Genomic DNA, 13989 nt, shown 5'->3' with positions numbered 1-13989 from the left:
GACTAGCGATCCCCGCACATTCACATTATCCTTCACACACTAGGGACAATCTACATTTATACTAAGCCAGCACAAGAAATATAAACCATTAATTTAGTCCAGTTTCACCTGATTCGCTGACCAATACAATTTTCTGCCATCAGCAAGATCTGTCAGTGAAATCTGCTAAATATCAGTCTTTGATTGCTCCATAAGCCAAAGACCAGCTTTGATCCACCCAGCTTTTAAGGTGACATTTAACAGCAGACTCCTATTGCCCAGCACAGACTACTCATTCGGGGGACTTGTGGTTATGTTTCTTTGAGGGCAGAGCTTGTGTTGTCCCCATGTTTTGTCATGTAATAGAGTGGAATCTGAAGCAGACTACATAGAATTTTCCCATCTAATTTAGATAGGTCCAAACTTGGCAAACACTGTGTTATGTTTTACGGTCACCTAGAAATATGTTTGCTTTGTTTCTGGAGAATAACACACATTGTAATGCTGTGTGCTTACACTGATTCAGGTCCCTCCAAAGAGATAACAGCATTAGTTTCCGACCACTACTTATACATTTTCATTGTGAAAAGCTTCCTTACATTTAACTGGTCGTATTGAATACAAAATGCTTGATTAAGTGGACTGGTCATCATATTTCTACTTGCTTGGGTGGCTGGAACCAAGATTTTCAGTATTGTTGTTCTCATATTGTTAAACAACATAGGAGGCTATTCAACATATCGAGTCTGTGCTGGCTCTCACAGCAATCACAATCTCATTCTGCAGTGTATTTCCCTTGAGGGAGGAACTAATCAGAGACAGCCAATGTGCTGTCAGGAACAGATTTTGTCTGACCAATTTGACTGACTAAGTTTAATCTTCACATGTACAGTACAGTGAGGTAGGAGTATGACGACAATTCTTGCTTGTAGGAGTAGCATGGGCACATGGACTCAGACAAGTGTACAAAAATAAATTATACATAAACTATAAATGACACATAAAATTCTAAAAGAAAAACTGTCCACCAAAAAAAAACAAGACATTGGTGTAAATACATCATTAGAAAAAAAACATCCATGTAAATGCACGAGGAAAGCCATAATGCTCTATTGTCAATGTAGGATTAGGGTTGTTTCTATGTGCCTCATGTAGTGGTGCCTCAATGGTGGGAGGGCTGCACTCATGATTGATCGCACTGAGTACACCACTCTCTGCAGCCTCTTGTGCTCCTGTCTGTTGAAATTGCCATAACAGAACATAATGCAACCTGTCAGGATATCTTCTACAATACATCTGCAAACATTTAAGTGTTCGGAGTCATACTGAATCGCTTTAATCTTTCAAAGAAAATAGTGTCTCGTGTGCCTTCTTTGTGATTGCATCACTCTGTTTAATTCAGGACAGGTCATCTGAGGGGTTAATGCACAAGAATTTGAAGTTGCTAATTATCTTCACCACCAATAAAACTGGCACATGGTTTCCTGACTTCCCCTTTCTGAAGTCAACAATTGGTTCTAGCCCCTAATAATTAGCCCCTCCCTATTACCCCTATATCACGGCATAATTCTGGTAAACCTCCAGAATGGGGAGAAGGCAGGAACGGGGTACTGATTGTGAATAATCAGCCATGATCACATTGAATGGCGGCACTGGCTCGAAGGGCCAAATGGTCTACTCCTGCACCATTGTCTCTTGTCCTCTGTACGCTTTCCATAGACTGCACATCCTTTCAGTAATAGTGCAACCAGATGTGCACATAACAGTCCAAATGAGGCTTAGCTAAAGACCTATAAAGCTGCATCATGATTTCCTGACTTTTACACTCAATGCCCCACCCTATGAAAGCAGTGCTTTATTTGCCACTCTGTCCTTCACCTCTCCCTGCCTGTCCTTCCTTTACTAGTTCTCACCTTTACCTTCCCATCACTCCTTCCAATTTCTGACCTACCGCTCTGATTTCCACCCCCTTGCCTCTAGATTAAACTCTCCCGAGTAGCACGAGTGATCCTCCCTGCAAAAAACCCCCCCCCCCCCCCCCCCCCCCCCCCCCCCCTCCAGTACAGATGCAACCCATTCCTTCAGTACAGGTCACCTCTGTCTCAGAAGAGATCCCAATGGTCTAAAAATCTGAATCCCTGCCCCAACTCCTGATCCACGCTTGCATTGGTCCTATCTTCCTAATTCTACCTTGACAAGAACGTAATCCATTCTACTTCCGGTCAGATCTAACCAATCTTAGTGCTGCAAAATAATAGTTTCAATCTCTGAAGCATGTGGTAATTAGGCATTTCTTAATATTTTGCACCCAACGGGCTAAAAGACCCTATGCATCAAATGGCAGTAACGATCTTATGAAGCAAGAAAATCACATGGTTGTGAACACAGGGTGATCCATGGTATATTTTATAACATCTACATAGTCACCTGTATTATAATGTCAAACATCTGTATTATAACATGTACATATTTTACCTGTATTATAATGTCAAAACATAGTGCATAATCTAAAATGGCATATTGTAGATATTGAAGTAGATATATCAAATAAGGTGAAAGAGAGAAAATAAATGGAAGAGAAAAAAAAGGAATGTAGAGGAAGTGAATGATTGAGAGAGGAGGCAAAGACAGGGGTGAAAATGTATAATAGTAATGAGTTACAGCAAAAGCGATTAGGAAGAGCTGTGAGAAGATTGATAGAGGGGATGAGGAGTTTGGTAAGATAAGGCACTGGTGAGGAGGTCAATGTGAGGATGAGTAAGTAGATAGGAGGTTTGAGTGAAAAAGTAAAGGAGTGAGGGGGTGGTATGCAGATGGAGCAGGCAAATCAAGGGATCAAGGTGATTCAATGATAAAAAGGGCGATGGTTCAGAGGAACAAGAAATAGAACATGGATAGTAAGCAACGATGGTGGCAGGCAAGGTTCAAACAGGTGGGGGCAAGAGGAGTCAAGGAAGGGTAAACATGATGAGGTGCATAGGGGAGCCAAGGTGAGGAGTTGAATGGAGAGTTTCAATGGGCAGGAGGTGCAAGGGATGTTGAATGTGGGGAGAGAAAAAATAGGAGCAGGAAATGGATAAGTGAATTGAAAAGGAAGGCATGGAAAAGAACAGTTGGGCAGGTTGAGGTAAAGTTAATAGATATATATGGAAAGAAATAGAAGGGGAGAGAAGTAGTAGCAATGAATCAGCCATCAGGACAGTATAGGCAAGCGTGGATCCACTGCCTGGATTAGCTGGTAATGAAAGTGTCTGATATCTGGCACAGCTTCTGGCTAATTGATAATATTGTTCATTAAAATAAATGTTCTTTGAATGGCGCTTGTCTATGACAAATACTTTCCTTTGGTTAATCGCTAGGTCTGTTTCATCTTGATGTTTGCTTGATTTGCTTGGTTAATTAAAGTGGTCTGCTAGTCGTTATAAGAAACTACAGTTCAAAATGTAATTACATTTGCCCTCCTGTTGGCATTCAAATCAGTTTTACACATTGAAAAAGTGTCAAGCACAAAGAACCAATTTAACCTATCCATAAACAGCAAATATTGTCTCAGAATTAAGTTGCAGCTGAAGGAAATTTAAAATACTGCGAGAAAATAATTAATTAACACGCATAACGGAATATAACCTCTCGATATGCAAGGGGAAGAAATCACATCCACTTAATTACTTTTTTGAACAATGCATTTTGTGTAGCTAAATACCAAGACTAATTTGCACACTGCAAGATTCTACAGAGGTAATGAAATGAATGGCCAGCTTTACAATGTTATTGTAATGTTTCCAAAGAATGAACAGTTATTACCATCTTGTATTTCTTCTCTGAAGGTTAATTCCATTCCAGCATAAAGCAGTACTACTCTGAGGACTGAACTGGTAGATAAAATCCTGAAGGATGGAACCATAATAATGCATAAAAAGGAACAGTTTTTCTTCAGAAAATGTCATGAGATTTAAAAATACAGCACAACCATAATGAAAGATCCAATATTTTTGCAATTTTTCTGACAATCTAAAGTATAAGAAAATTATGTGATAATTCTTCAGAAAGCTGAAAAATAACAAAGCAATCAGATACAGAGTGCATTTTTATTTTGTTGAATTGGACATTCAAATCCCTTGAATGAAATACATGCAGTTACAATGGCAAAAGTGGAAATATATTATAGAGATCAATACAATATCAATTCTAACAAACTGATCTTTTAAAGGTGATTATGAATCTAGGTTTCTGATGGTTCAAAACCTTCAGTCATTGGACTGCTATAATTTTTATATTTAACTAGACTAAGTGGGAAGGGCCCTGTCACACGGGAGGCCGGGCCCACAATGGTGATGTTATCAATTAATTTGGAAATTGAATTGAATTTATACGTGGCTGAACAGCATAAGAAGTAGAGAAGGGGGATGAGAACCCATCCTCGCGGAGCACCAGTGTTGAGGATTATTGAAGAGGATGATTTGTCCCTTATCCTCACTGGTTGTGGTCTGTTGGTCAGGAAGTCGAGGAATCAGTTGCAGAGATGAGTGCTGAAACCTCATTCCATGAGTTTGGTGAACTTGGATAGGATAATGGTGTTAAAAGTAGTCTATAATAGCTGTAGTCTATAATAGAAGTATGATGTGTCTTATCTAGGTATTCCAGGGCTGAGTGTAGGGCCAGGGAGCTAGCATCAGCCATGGACCTGGTGTGGTTGTCGGCAAACTGCAGTGGGTCAAAGTTGATTGGTAGACTGGATTTAATGCATTCAAGGCCTCTCAAAGCACCTCATGATGGTGGATGTCAAGAATCATAGTCTTTAAGGCATGAGATCTTGCTTTCCTTCGGCACCGAGATGATAGTGGTCTTCTTGAAGTAGGTGCATACCTCAGAACAGAGATTACAGGTTCTAGAGATACAGGTTTGTCCACGCAGCTTCTAAGGATGTGGTCAAGGACCATCTGGGTCAGCTACTTTCCATGGGTTCACCCTGTGAAAGGCTGATCTAACGTTTGCAGCAGTGACCCTGGGAAGAGGCACATTTGAGTCTGAAGGAACTGATGTCATTGCCTATTGGCCTTCTGCTCAGGGCGAGCGTAGAAAACATTAAGTTCATCAGGTAGGGCTGCACATTCACCAGTGATGTTGCCTGACACTTTGCAGTCAGCTATAGTATTATTCTGACCTTGCACATTCTGAATGTCCGAATTATTCTGCTGGGACTCAAGTTTGTCCAGGTATTGTCCCTTGACATGCTTGAGAGTTTTTTTGTTGTCGAATATTTTGGAAAGGTATTCTTTTGGAATATGTGCTCAAAATAATGACGAATCTCCACAGAAAATGTTTTCTTGTGGCTAAAGTGATAACTTGAATGCACAAATTAAAACTAATTAGCAAAATAACCCCAAAATACTTGTTAAGTTCTGAAATGTACAACGGAGGTTGCAGGTGGTTGCCTGAGGTTGCAGGTAGTGGAAGCAGGAAGGGAGACTGACAAAATCCTCCGGGAATCGCACGGAAACCTTGGGTGGGGCGCAAAGTCTCCAGAGGTTTCCGTTCAGGTTTCCTAAGTGGGACAGGGGCATAACTCCCCCCAAATAATTGAATCACTGGCAGCAGCCTCTACCCACAGCCTGTCTGTCATTTCTATCTTTTTATTAATTTTCAGTTAGTCCAAAGTCTGTTTTAGGGGGAAACTTTTACTTTTCTATGTGGGGGAGGGGGGCAGGGTAAGGGGGAAACCATTTCCCAGTCTCTTCCTGGCGGGGACGTGACTATTTCTCCGAGTCGCGCCCTCGCCCCCCCCACCTCGCGGCCTTCCAGCTGGATCGGAGCGGCCTTTCCTGCCGGGGACCGAGTACCGGACCAGGGCTGCTACAGCGGCAGCGTAGTGCTGGAGTCACCGTGGAGCGGGCGATGCCTACCTGGGTTGCCGTTTGGAGCTCCGGAGCTTTGGGCCGTTGCTCCAACATCGTGGAGCTCTGGTGCGGAGAGCTTCCAATGCGGGCGGAGCTGACCACCATCGTGGAGTCCTGGGGCGCCTTGCAGAGGGCCTACAGCAGCAGTCTCCACCCGGCGCGGCCTACGGACATTGGAGGCCGCCGACTCCGGTAGGAGGGGGCCGACTCTGGTTTCCACGCCGCTGAGGACGTCCCGCAGCCCCGATGTCGGACTTGTATCACCCCGGCGAGCGGTCCTGGACATCGGGCCGCCCATAGCTGCAACTGCGGAGGGCTTGGGGAGGCCCTGACCACGGGGAACAGTGGAGGAAGAGACTGACTTTGGTGCCTTCCCACACAGTGGGAAACTTTGATTCTGCTGTGTGGGGATGTTTTGTGTTAAATTCTATAGTGTGTTGAGTCCTGTTTATTTTTATTGTATGGCTGTATGGGAATTCATTTCACTGTGCCATCTGGCACATGTGACAATTAAATCTATCTTGAATCTTGAATCTTGAATGAATCTTGAATGAACAGCAAATCATGAAAAGTGAGCGCAGTTCAGCCTGGGAAAACTCTCATTCTACTCCCAACTAACAAATTTCAAAAACAAAGGTAAGAATGGAAATGGTATACAATAGAATTTTTCGACATGTTTGTTTACCTTCACAGATTATTTCTATAGAGATGCAATTGCCACTGTAATTGCCAGCATTTATTTCCCTACCCCCAATGTCCTTGAGAAATGATGTTCAACCACAACTTTTAATCACTGTATTCTGTAGACACATATTTATGTTGCATGGTTGATTCCAGGATTTTATCCCAGTGACAATGAAGGATTAGGATGATTTTCCAAATTTGGTATGGGGACGTGCTTATAGATCACAACAGTCATTGATATGGAAGATGTTATCTCAACATCCGTGACAAGTTACTGCTGTATCTTATTCTTCTTGTCCAGACCAACAGAATGACTTGTTTCCACTCCATATCTATATGTCCGAGATGACAATCAATGGCTGTAAAGCAATTGACTTCTCTACCATCAATATTCTACAAATGACCATGGGCTAGAAATAAAAACGCTAAATGGTACCATTGTTTCAAAAGCACATCCCAGATGTCCTGTGGCATGTGGTTCATGCCCGATATGTCAGATTCCAGTTTATCACATAGTGATAAGCGTGGAAATGGACACTTCAATTCAGCTCGTCCATGCCACTGATGGTGAACTTCCTAAGCTAGTCCTATTTCAAATCAAAGCCTCCCTGTACACATACAACATTACCATCTTCTGCTCGGATCCACAGAGGTCTGCAGACTGATCAGCATCTGCAACCAGTTTGAGTTGGCAGCGAGAGTGAGAGTAAACTGTAGGAAGAGCAAGGCCAGCCTCACTGAGTTTAAGAGGGAACTGCAGATGCTGGAGAATCGAAGGTTACACAAAAAAGCTGGAGAAACTCAGCGGGTGCAGCAGCATCTATGGAGCGAAGGAGATAGGCAACGTTTCGGGCCGAAACCCTTCTTCAGACTGATCGGGGGCGGGGGTGGGTGGGGACAAGAAAGGGAAAAGGAGGAGTAGCCAGAAGGCTGGGGGATGGAAGGAGACAGCAGGGGGGCTAAGGAAGGGGAGGAGACAGCAAGGACTAACAAAATTGGGAGAATTCGATGTTCATGCCCCCGGGGTGCAGACTCCCCAAACGGAATATGAGGTGCTGTTCCTCCAATTTCCGGTGCTGCTCGCTGTGGCCATGGAGGAGACCCAGGACAGAGAGGTCGGAGGCGGAGTGGGAGGGGGAGTTGAAGTGCTGAGCCACCGGGAGGTCAGCTTGGTTATTGCGGACCGAGCGGTCCCATCCCCTACTCCCAATTCCTCCGTCTACGCCGCATCTGCTCCACGGATGAGGCGTTCCACACCAGGACATCTGAAATGTCCTCACTATTCAGGGAACGGGGGTTCCCCTCCTCCACCATAAATGAGGCTCGCACCAGGGTCTCTTCCATACCCCGCAACACTGCTCTCTCTCCCCATCCCCGCACTCGCAACAAGGGCCGAGTCCCCCTAGTCCTCACCTTTCACCCCACCAGCCGCCACATACAAAAAGTAATCCTCCGTCAGTTTCGCCACCTCCAACGTGACCCCACAACTCGCCACATCTTCCCATCTCCCCCCATATCTGCCTTCCGCAAAGACCGCTCCCTCCATAACTCCCTTGTCAATTCTTCCCTTCCCTCTCGGTCCACCCCCTCCCCGGGCACTTTCCCTTGCAACCGCAAGAGATGCAACACTTGTCCCTTTACCTCCCCCCTCGACTCCGTTCAAGGACCCAAGCAATCGTTCCAGGTGCGACAGAGGTTTACCTGCATCTCTTCCAACCTCATCTATTGCGTCCGCTGCTCTAGATGTCAGCAGATCTATATCGGTGAGACCAAGCGGAGGTTGGGCGATCGTTTCGCCAAACACCTCCGCTCGGTCCGCAATAACCAAGCTGACCTCCCGGTGGCTCAGCACTTCAACTCCCCCTCCCACTCCGCCTCCGACCTCTCTGTCCTGGGTCTCCTCCATGGCCACAGCGAGCAGCACCGGAAATTGGAGGAACAGCACCTCATATTCCGTTTGGGGAGTCTGCACCCCGGGGGCATGAACATCGAATTCTCCCAATTTTGTTAGTCCTTGCTGTCTCCTCCCCTTCCTTAGCCCCCCTGCTGTCTCCTTCCATCCCCCAGCCTTCTGGCTACTCCTCCTTTTCCCTTTCTTGTCCCCACCCACCCCCGCCCCCGATCAGTCTGAAGAAGGGTTTCGGCCCGAAACGTTGCCTATTTCCTTCGCTCCATAGATGCTGCTGCACCCGCTGAGTTTCTCCAGCTTTTTTGTGCAGCCTCACTGATCTTAGTCCCCTTCACCATCAGGTTTGACTACCTGTAGGTGCTGATAAACTGGTTTAGTGGGGCCGAGGCATGCAACAACAATTGGCTGGAGGGGTTAGCCAAAGTCAAACAAAAATTCCATCTGTGGAAGCAATCTTTCGCAGCATTTAATTTACTTCACATATTCTCTGCCCAGATTTGGCAGAACAAGACTGGAATGTTATGTTTTACTTGAGATTTTAGGCTTGACAAGAGTTCTGAAATATGGAGAGGTGAGAGATGATACCATTGTTCTTAAAAAATATAAAGACTAAAAGTGAATTTTACAGTTCAAAATTAAAAACTAAATTTTAAAAGGGGAACAATCTTTAGCGATGGAAGAGTGCTTTCCCTGACCCCACATTTTTAAGATTCAGACAAAAAACTAGAGATGATATTTTGTTTTTTCAAAACAATACAGCGAGTTGATGTGAGCAGAATGCAAATGTTGAAAGCATGGTGAAGCAGATTAAATTGTTATAAATGTACTTGAAGCAGGGAGGGACAGGAGTGGAGTAAATTCTGAGCTCTGATCAAATGACAAGGAATTGACTAACTGAATGGTTGTTTAAAAGAAACAGATTCTTTGTTAAATTCCCATTAGCTACTTAAGCAAACTGGTCATAGTGTGCGTGCTCATTTTCACACCTTCACATTTCAGCATGTAGAGGCATGTACTATTCACAAAATGTTTGTCAGTGCTCCAGTGTTGCTATTTTATTTGAATGAGGATCTGTCAAGCAAGTCTTTCAAACTGTTTACAATAGAATACTGAATCAATTGTACTATTCAAGACATTTATTCAACTATGAACTACTGGAAAGACTACAGAAACAATGATGGCAATCTCCATAATAAAATCGTATATAATGTGGAAGCTTCCTTCCTTTCCACTGAGACACGTTGGCATTTTTTGCCGAACAAGAAGTGATTATATTCCACTAGCCAATGCGTTAAAAGCAAACATGCTTTATGATTTTGATAATTTTGTTGGGATCATCCATTGATCCGTTATGAAAGATCTACAGAAACAAGCAAAATATTTCCATAGTTACAGCACCAACGAGAAAAATCTCTTTGAAAACACAATTAAGTCTACCCTCATTATTGCGGACCTTTTTATAATGTATTTCAGTAATAGCAGACAAACTCTGTTGTGACCGAGGTGTCCATTCGTATTGGGCAGGTCAGAAAACATTGGCATTTTATAAAGTTACGAAAACTCCAGGCATGAAAGTAGTTAAACAACCTCATGAAGTGGAGATTTACTGTGTGTCTGATGGTTAACCTGAGCCAACAGAATATCAGAAATTCAGCCAGAAAAAATGGAGAGGTGCCGCAGATCGAGATCAATTAATAGGTCGGTACTTGAGGGGGTAGAGAGAATAAAGATGGGCCAAAATGATTCCCTCCTCCTAACTGATGGAACCATCACTTGGCTTGAACAGGTTCACGTTTAGAAACAATAAATATTTTGGGCTTCCAGTTTGATGAACTTGAGTTGGCTGACCATCTTTTAATGTTAAAGTTAGCAGGCAGCCTCTCTTGCCTGGAGTAGGGGGTGACGAAAGAATTGCCATTAATTCTGGGATCTGGAGTTTGAGAAATCAAAAGATTAGTCCATCTGTGCAGCAGCACAGTGGCACAAATGGTAGGACATGTTTCCATGCAGTATCTCTAAATTACGCCAAATCTGAGAACCCAACTTTATCCAATTTGATTTTCTTCACCTTTTCTCCCATGACTACTGATTTTGAGGATTTTCGCCAACCTACCAAAACGACCCCAGTTATAGCAGACTATTGGCAATAATGGACACTAACCCCCCCCCCCCCCCCCACCATTATAGCAAGAGTTTATTGTATTATTAAACAAATGCTGTAAACTTGTATAGTTTAAATGCTTATTCACAATATGCTGTCTTATTGTCATAGCTATCTATATCTACCTTCAATCAAAAACGCGGAAATCATATGATGGAACATTATTGTCCAGAAATTCAAATAAATAAACTTTTTTTGCAACATGATGCAATTGAAAAATGATTTAGTTATCGGATTATCATTATAGAACAAATACTTCTCGGTAATTCCTTATGCAGTGCTCCTTTAGAACATTGCAAGATCATGTTGTTTTACGGGTACCAATTGTTGAGCATTCCATAGAAAGGATGGGTTTTTTCCAGCAAAGTGCCGGACTAGGATACGTACAAACAAATTACTTGCTTTGAAAAATACGGTACTGTGAAATAAAGGGGAATACATCCTTTCTCTGATGTCCTCAATATGCAACACATTGTAGTTGGTATGTGTTATCAACATTCAAATTAAAATAAATCCTGAAACAATGTGTCGGACTTTTATTTAGATGTGCATATTTTTGAAATAGTTGTTTAAAAAATGAAGATTGAACCAATCAAAATACAAATATGTCAAATAGTCTGTACATCTGATGGACAAATTTTAAGATATAAAGTTAAATTACTGGATTTAATCTAAAAGAAGTTACATTTGATTCTATATAAAATTTGTATTAATGGGATAGCAAACTTATTTGACCTACTGCGCCCAGAAAATGGACAAATGTTTCCTTGTCGCCCAATGCGCTGATCTGAATTACAATAGGCTAAGCTCTTATGCCTAGATCACTGCTTGAACAGTTTTGTTTTTAACACAAAGAAGTTAGAAGTAGAGTGATGGAGACACAAAAATCCTTTCAATAATGCAGCAACATGATTATTTAATTAATCTTGTGGAAACTCTTTAGAAAAAGGATCTTATTTACCTGTGATCAGAATAACTTAGAGCTAGGTTACATAAACAATACCAGGTCACGTCTTTATGTTTAAATTTGAGTTTGGGCACAAAAATATAAAAAATAATTTGGGGGGAATTTAATTATTATATCATATCATATCTATCTATATTTAAAACTCTGTGGCTGTGTGTGTGTGTTTCTGCCTGGCTGTCTTGTGAGTGCCACATTCGGCCTTTGATTCCATGCTATGCCAGCACTCCGTCATTAAACTCCGTCATTTTTTCCATGTCGCTAGCTCATTCATTTTACATCCGATTTTGCAGTCCTCCAACCAATTTTTCTTTTATCTACCCTTTTTAAAAATAAGATCTTACACCCCACCCCCACACACTAATTTTGTCGCCTCCAGCTGGCCAGCGACCATAACGGCTGCTGGTGCCCACCTCTCGCCTCAAAGACGCCATTTAAAAACAGCCGAAAGAAGCCGCCCTACGACCGCCAGCTGTCTCCCCCCTCTCTCTGTCTCTGCCCTCTCTCTGTCTCTGCCCTCTCTCTGTCTCTGCCCTCTCTGTCTCTCTGTCTCTGTCTCTCTGTCTCTGTCTCTCCCTCTCTCTCTCTCCCTCTCTCCGACGAACGACCACTCGCCGCCTCGCTCGGCATCCTCAGGTCTTTCCCCGCCCGTGGCCCCCCTCCAATCCTTGCCTGGTGGGGAGGATGCTGCCTGGAGCTGGAGTGAGTGCATGCTCCAACCCCCCCCCCCCCCCCCTTCACCTCTCGCCCCCCATCCTCTCCTACCTCTTCACGCCCACTCGCCCTCTCCTTGCAGACAGAGCAGAACGCCAGCTGTTGCCAGAACCGCTACAATAGGCAATGCTGGACTCCAGTCCGCCCACCTGCCCGTACACTCCAACCCCCCCATTCTCAAAATGCTCTGCAGATCAGGAGGTCACCGGAGGTCACAGCCGGTCACCAGCTTGAACATGGTGGCAGCAGTTAATGTCGCGCAGGGCATTACTCCTTCTGGGAAACCTGAAATTCCTCCGTTGATCGCAGGCCGGGTCCGACCCGCCTGCTCACCGAGTTCAGGTCCGCCCTCTACCTCTCTCTCCCCCACGTCTCCCTCTCTCTCTCTCTCTCCCCACCTCTCCCTCTCTCCCCCCATCCACCCACCCGTGGGTGTGGCTTGGGTGTGGCTTGAAGTTGAAAGACACCACTTACTGCAAATGGTGGCATGAAGTTGAAAGGCACTACTTACTGTAAATGGTGGCTTGGGAGCTTTGACTTGAAGCTGAAAGGCACTACTTATTACAGATGGTGGCTTGGGTGCAATGGCTTGAAGTTAAAATACATTACTTACTGCAAATGGGGGCGTGGTTGCATTGGCTTGACGTTGAAAGGCACTACTGACTGCAAATTGTGGCTTGAAGTTGAAAGGCACGACTTACTGCAAATGGTGGCTGCATGAAGTTGAAAGGCACTACTTATTGCAAATGGTAGCTTGGGTGTGGCTTGAGGTTGAAAGACACTACTTACTGCAAATGATGGCTTGGGTGTGGCTTGAAGTTGAAAGACACCACTTACTGCAAATGGTGGCATGAAGTTGAAAGGCACTATTACTGCAAACGGTGGATTGGGTGTTTGACTTGAAGTTGAAAGGCACTACTTATTGCAAATGGGGGCGTGGGTGCATTGGCTTGAAGTTGAAAGGCACTACTTACTGCAAATGGTGGCATGAAGTTGAAAGGCACTACTTACTGCAAATAGTGGCTTGGGTGCTTTGGCTTGCAGTTGAAAGGCAGTACTTACTGCAAATGGTGGCTCGGGTGCAATGGCTTGAAGTTGAAAGGCATTACTTACTGCAAATGGTGGCATGAAGTTGAAAGACACCACTTACTGCAAATGGATGGTGGCATGAAGTTGAAAGGCACTACTTACTGCAAATGGTGGCTTGGGAGCTTTGAAGTTGAAAGGCACCTCTTACTGCTAATGGTGGCTTGGGTGTGGCTTAAAGTTGAAAGACATCACTTACTGCAAATGATGGTTTGGGTGTGGCTTGAAGTTGAAAGGCACCTCTTACTGCTAATGGTGGATTGGGTGTGGCTTGAAGTTGAAAGACACCACTTACTGCAAATGGTGGCATGAAGTTGAAAGGCACTACTTATTGCAAATGGTGGTTTGGTTGTTTTGGCTTGAAGTTGAAAGGCACTACTTATTGCAAATGGTAGCTTGGGTGTGGCTTGAGGTTGAAAGACACCACTTACTGTAAATGGTGGCTTGGGAGCTTCGACTTGAAGCTGAAAGGCACTACATGTTACAGATGGTGGCTTGGGTGCAATGGCTTGAAGTTAAAATACATTACTTACTGCAAATGGGGGCATGGGTGCATTGGCTTGACGTTGAAAGGCACACTACTGACTGAAAATGG

The 13989-nt window shown here is 43.9% G+C and overlaps 1 protein-coding gene across 2 annotated transcripts in view; it reads right to left on the bottom strand.

Moving 5' to 3' along the window:
* Positions 1 to 13989, bottom strand: part of LOC129698001 (glypican-5-like) — a 615705-nt gene that overhangs the window by 583108 nt on the left and 18608 nt on the right. The window lies entirely within an intron of this gene.

This window comes from Leucoraja erinacea, chromosome 6 (assembly GCF_028641065.1).
Source record: "Leucoraja erinacea ecotype New England chromosome 6, Leri_hhj_1, whole genome shotgun sequence".
In the NCBI taxonomy this organism is placed as follows: Eukaryota; Metazoa; Chordata; class Chondrichthyes; order Rajiformes; family Rajidae; genus Leucoraja; species Leucoraja erinaceus.
This window is presented reverse-complemented; position numbering and strand designations above follow the sequence as displayed.